We start from the raw sequence: 6,929 nt of genomic DNA on the forward strand, positions 1-6,929 counted from the left end.
GAACAGAAGATGGGTAGGAGATGAAGAAGGAAAATCCCCCCCCCCTTCAGTGCCATGATTGTTAAATAAAATCTTGGCTATCCATTTAAATGAGGCATAAGGGACAGTGGAAAGGTATCAATAGCCAGGAAGGGTGATTTCATGGGGTATTATAGAAGCTTCAAGTGTCAGGGTAGGAATGGCGGACAGAGTGGTGGGAACCACCTGTGAAAGTAAGCATTCATGATTTATGAATGCATTTAAAACACCCCAGTCTCCTTGAAAGAGATTCTTGAAAGAAGATACTTTCAGGTGTAGATTTTTAGTAAATAATTTAAAGACTATTTTTTGTTACAAAGTCACCCTATTTTACTACTATGCTGATGCTATCTGAAGTAATATGGTTTGCCACCTGAAGTACTAAGGGCTATTTTATCATACTGCAATTCATTCAGGCAAGACAGATAGTCTAGCTACTAGCTTATTAATCAGTAAGACCTATTTTCCTTCTTCCCCCTTCCCTATCTTCTTTGAAGCTTCTTCCTTTTGAATATCCTGAGGTAAATATAAATTTGTCTTTGCCTGATGGACTTTATTTTTCTGGTCCCTATTGGGTAACTCCCAACCATAAACACCACATGGTTCTCCAAATCTTGGCTTCAATTAAAATCTTTCCTGGTTTTCTTTTTTTTTAATTTATTTTTATTAAAGTATTGTTGACACACAATGTTACATTAATTTTAATTGTACAACATAGTGACTGGACAACTCTATTCTCACCACAAGTGTAGTTACCATCTGTCTCCATACAGTGCTATGACAATACCATTGACTATATTCCCTATGCTATGCCTTTCATCCCCATGACTTATTTATTCCATGACTGGGAACTTGTACTTTCCACTTCCCTTCACCCATTTTGTCCACTCCACCTTCTGACAATCACCAGTTTGTTCTTGGTATTTATGGGTCTATTTCTGTCTGGTGTATTTATTTGTTTTGCTTTTTAGATTCCACATATAAGTAAAATTATATAGTATTTGTCTTTCTCTAACTTATTTAGTAAAAAAATATTTTTTATTTAAATTCAATTAGCCAACTTATAGTACATCATTAGTTTCAGATGTAGTGTTCAGTAATTTATCAGTTGTGTATAACACCCAGCTCTCATCACATCATGTGCCCTCCTTAATGCCCATCACCCAATTACCCTATCCCTCCACCCACCTCCCCTCCAGCAACCCTCAGTTTGTTCTCTATAGCTGAGTCTCTTATAGTTTGCTTCCCTCTCTGTTTTTGTTTTATTTTATTTTTCCTCCCCTTCCCCATATTCATCTGTTTTCTTTCTTAAATTCCAACTCTGAGTGAAATCATATATTTGTCTTTCTCTGACTGACTTACCTCACTTAGCATAATACACTCTAGTTCCATCCACGTTGTTACAAATGGCAAGATTTCATTCTTTTTGATCTCCAAGTAATATTCCATTGTATATATATACCACATCTTCTTTATCCATTTATTAGTCAATGGACATTTGGGCTCTTTCCATAATTTGGCTATTGTTGATAATGCTGCCATAGACATTGGTGGGGGGGCATGTGTCCCTTCAAATCAGTATTTTTGTATCCTTTGGGTAAGTACCAATTAGTGCAATTGCTGGGTTCTATTTTTAACTTTTTGAGGAACCTCCATACTGTTTTGGCTGCACCACTTTGATTCCCACCAACAGTGCAAGAGGGTTCCCCTTTCTCTGCATCCTCAAGAAAATTTGTTATTTCCTGAGTTATTAGTTTTAACCATTCTGACAGGTGTGAGGTGGTATCTCATTGTGGTTTTGATTCGTATTTCTCTGATAATGAGTTATGTTGAATATCTTTTCATGTGTCTGTTAATTATCTGTATGTCTTCTTTGGAAAATTGTCTATTCATATCTTCTGCCCATTTCTTTTTTTAAGACTTTATTTATTTAGAGAGAGATAGAGGGCATGAGTTGGGGGAGGGCGGAGGGTGAGAGAGAGAGAGAATTTCAAGCAGACTCTGAACTGAGTGCAGAGCCTGACACGGGGCTCCATCTCATGACCCTGAGATCATGACCTGAACTGAAATCAAAAGTTGGATGTCTAACCGACTGAGCCACCCAGGCATCCTTCTTCTACCCATTTCTTAACAGGATGCTTTGTTTTTGGGGTATTGGGTTTAAGAAGCTCTTTACAGATTTGGATACTAACCCTTTATCTGATATGTCATTTGCAAATATCTTCTCCCATTCTGTTGGTTACATTTTAGTTTTGTTGATTGTTTCTTTGCTGTGTGAAAGCTTTTTATCTTGATGAGCTCCTAATAACTCATTGTTGCTTTTGTTTCCCTTGCCTCCAGAGATGTGTCTCTAGTAAGAAATTGCTGTGGCCGGGCGCCTGGGTGGCTCAGTTGGTTAAGCGATTGCCTTCGGCTCAGGTCATGATCCTGGAGTCCCTGGCTCGAGTCCCACATCAGGCTTCCTGCTCGGCAGGGAGTCTGCTTCTCCCTCTGACTCTCCTCCCTCTCATGCTCTCTGTCTCTCATTCTCTCTGTCTCAAATAAATAAATAAAATCTTTAAAAAAAAAGAAAAAGAAATTGCTGTGGCCAAGATCAAAGAGGTTGCTGCTTGTTTTCTTCTGTAGGATTTTGATAGTTTCTTGTCTTATATTTAGGTCTTTCATCCATTTTGAATTTATTTTTGTGTATGGTGTAAGAAAGTGGTCCAGTTTCATTCTTCTTCATGTGGCTGTCCAATATTCCCAACAACATTTGTTGAAGATACTGTCTTTTTTCCTTTGGATATCCTTGCCTGCTTTGTCAAAGGTTAGTTGGCCATAAAGTTTTGAGTCCATTGCTGGGTTCTCTATTCTGTTGCATTGATCTATGCATCTGTTCTTCTGCCAGTACCATACTATCTTGATGATTACAGCTGTGTAATGTGGTTTGAAATATGGAATTGTGATGCTGCCCACTTTGCCTCTCTTTTTCAACACTGCTTTGGGTTTTCAGGGTCTTTTCTGGTTCATTCAAATTTTATAATTATTCAAGGTCTGTGAAAAATCCTAGTGTTGTTTTGATAGAGATTGCATTGAATGTATAGACCGTTTTGGTAGTATAGACATTTTAACAATATTTGTTCTTCCATTTCATGAGCATGGAATGTTTTCCCATTTCTTTGTGTCTTCTTTAATTTTTTTCATAAGTGTTCTATAATTCACTATGCAGATCTTTTACCTCTTTGGTTAGGTTTATTCCTGGGTATCTCACAGTTTTTGGTGATATTATAAATGGGATTGATTCCTTGATTTCTCTTTCTGTTGCTTCATTATTGGTGTATAGAAATGCAACAGATTTCTGTACATTCATTTTATATCCTGTGAGTTTGCTGAATACATGTATCATTTCTAGCAATTTTTTGGTAGAGTCTTTTGGCTTTTCTACATAGAGTATCATGTCGTCTGCAAATAGTGAATGCTTGACCTCTTCCTTGCCAATTTGAATGTCTTTTATTTCTTTTTGTTGTCTGATTGCTGAGGCTAGGAATTCCAGTACTATGTTGAACAACAGTGGTGAGTGTGGACATCCCTATCATGTCCTTGACCTTAGGCGGAAAACTCTCAGTTTTTCCCCATTGAGGATGATATTCGCTGTGGATCTTTCATATATGGCCTTTATGATGTTGAGGTATTTTCCTTCTATCCCCACATAGCAGAGAGTTTTTATCAAGAAAGGATGCTGTATTTTGTCAAATGCTTTTTCTGCATCTATTGAGAGGATCATATGATTCTTGTCCTTTCTTTTATTAATGTGATGTGTCACCTTGATTGATTTAGAGATGTTGAACCACCCATGCAGCCTAGGAGTAAATCCCACTTGATTGTGGTGAATAATTCTATTAATGTACTGTTGGATTCGATTGGCTAGTATATTGTTGAGAATTTTTGCATATGTGTTCATCAGGGATATTGGCCTATAATTCTCCTTTTTAGTAGGGTCTTTGTCTTATTTGGAATCAAGGTAATGCTGATTTCGTAGAATGAGTTTGGAAGTTTTCCTTCCATTTCTATTTTTTTGGAACAGCTTCAGAAGAATAGGTATTAATTCTTTGAATGTTTGGTAGAATTGCCCTGGGAAGCCATCCAGCCCTGGACTCTTGTTTGTTGGGGGATTTTTGATTACTGATTCAATTTCTTTGCTGGTTATGGGTCTGTTCAAGTATTCCATTTTTTCCTATTTTAGTTTCTTTCAGGAATTTATTCATTTCTTCCAGATTGCCCAATTTGTTGGCATATAATTGTTCATAATATTCTCTTATTACTCTTTGTATTTCTGTGGTGTTTGTTATTTCTCCTCTTTCTTTTGTGATTTTATTTATTTGGGTCATTTCTCTTTACTCTTTGATAAGTCTGGCTAGGTGTTTATCAATTTAGTTCATCCTTTCAAAGAATCAGCTCCTAATTATGTTCATCTGTTCTCTGTGTTTTTTTATTTCTATAACATTTATTTCTGCTCTAATCTTAATTATTTCCCTTCTTCTGTTGGCTTTAGACTTTATTTGCTGTTCTTTTCCCAGTTCCTTTAGGTCTAATGTTAGGTTGTGTATTTGAGACTTTTCTTGCTTCTTGAGGAAGGCTGTTTGCTATATCCTTCCCTCTTATGACCACCTTATTGCATCCCAAAGGTTTTGGACTCTCGTGTTTTCATTTTCATTTGCTTCCATGTATTTTTTTATTTCTTCTTTAAGAATTAATTAACCAGGCGTGTGAGACTGGGTGCCACATGTGGCAGTGGCTGGGCATGACTGGCCCCAGTGCATGATGTTGGCTGGGGGCACACAACTGGGTGCAACATGGTGGCTGGGCATGGGCACAGTGGTAACTGTACACCCAGTGGCTAGGCAGGGTGTATAAACTAACTAAATTTGCCCTGAGCTCAGTGGGGAGGTTAGTAGGCTTGGAGTGGTCGAGTCCTCAGGACAATTCCTGGGTATAGCACATTGTTGACAGTTTAGGTAACAAGTGTCTGTGCAGAAGCACCTCCCACAGTGTCTCTGTGTTTATGCTGGGTGGGTGGGGGGGGCATGGGGGAAGAAAATGGTACCTGCCAGCTCCCTTGTTTTTGATGAAGTCCCCCAACACACTCTGAAATCAGTATGAACAGATCTGTTTCCCATTTCCCCCTTAATGTTGTGTAAACTCCCCTTTTTATGTTGCCTCTTTGTGTAGGCTGCTGTCTAAGGGCAGCAACCCAGCTAACATCCATCCTCCTGGCTCCACCAGTGCTGAGTCAGCTGACTTTTAAAGCTCCAGGCTCCAAGTCCCACTGTTTATACAAACTCATGGAATTCAACCCCTCTGGGTTTCAAAGCCAAACTATTATGGGGATTGGTTTTCCCCATGTGAGCTCCCTGAAGCAAGGGCCCTGTTTTTCTGCCTTCTCTATGCACACAACTTCCTTCCTCCTGTGGGTAGCCCCTCTCCCTCTTTTTGAGCTTCCTAACCTTTCAGATGCAGCTTCTTCTCTATATTCAGTTGTGGAGTTTGCCCTGCTGCACTTTAGATCAGCCTCCAGGTTATTGAGTTGGATGTGGATGACATCTAGTTGTAAGCATATGACAGGGAGAACTCAGGGTCCTCCTACTTTGCCATCTTCCCCCAGACTCTAAAACTGGGAACTTTAAAGATGTAGTTTAAGGATTTTTTTTTTTTAACCAGAGGTTTAACAAATAGAATGAATTATTTCTTGAATCATATTCACTGTCCTTGTTCCAATCCTTTTGGGGACCCTGGCACATGCATCAGGGAGTTTAAAAGTAGGCAGCTTTGAAAGAGCCATCATAGTAATGAAAAGAGTAACATGAGGTGGAAAAATACCATTTGGAGGATTAGAAAGAGTAACACACATTCCCTGATTTTCACATACAACTTCCTCCCCAAGTTAGTACAACGTGTGATGTGTGAGTATCGATTTTATGATGTGAAACATGAATGGTATAGTTAAAATGGTTAAAGTTACTGATTACACAGATGTAAGAGTATTCCATTTTATCTTCTATCTGATTGAAAATGTGAGTTTCATACTCTCACAGAACAAAGAGAAGTGTGATTTACTTTAAGTCCCTGATTTCAGGTACTTTGATAATTTCATCACATTTCCAACAGTTATAAAACTTTTGCTCTGGAGAATTTGAGGGGTGTGATGTGGTGTGTGCTCACCTTTCTTCCCTGTTATTATGGTTAGAATTATAAACAAGCTCTCTTCCTTTTCTATATTCTTGATTCTTTGATTAATAATACAGGGAGAGGGGCGCCTGGGTGGCTCAGTCGTTAAGTGTCTGCCTTCGGCTCAGGTCATTATCCCAGGGTCCTGGGATTGAGCCCCACATCGGGCTCCCTGCTCAGTGGGAAGCCTGCTTCTCCCTCTCGCACTCCCCCTGCTTGTGATCCCTCTCTTGCTATGTCTTTCTCTGTCAAACAAATAAATAAATAACCTTTTAAAAAAATAATACAGGGGGAGGCTAATTTGGTGACCTGAGGTTTATTCTGCCCAGTTAGTGTGTTTAACTCTCCAAAGTGGGGAAAGAGAAACCAAAAGGAAAGAAAACAAGGTTTTCTTGTAAGAGTTCTCCTTAAGTGTTAACAGTTTTTGGAATGGCAGTAGAGGGAATTTTATTGACCAGCCCAGTTAACCAGGGCAGGAAGACAGACAAGGCTTGGAACAAGAATCTCTATCCAGGAATAGACGGAATTTGACAGACATGGAGCCAGTGAGGCATTTCTCAGGAGCCTGTCTTGAATGAGGGAATCAAAGACTAAGGGTAGCGCCCTTCTAGCAGACGTATTGGGAGGCAAGTAGCTTTAACTGACCTTTTCTCATTCCACCTACCATTCCTTGGTGGTTTTTATAAAGGAGAGGAAAGGAAGCTGGA

The sequence above is a fragment of the Mirounga angustirostris genome, unplaced genomic scaffold, assembly GCF_029215605.1.
Source record: "Mirounga angustirostris isolate CCGP_5_RB_7025 unplaced genomic scaffold, mMirAng1.0.hap1 SCAF_11, whole genome shotgun sequence".
Lineage (NCBI taxonomy): Eukaryota > Metazoa > Chordata > Mammalia > Carnivora > Phocidae > Mirounga > Mirounga angustirostris.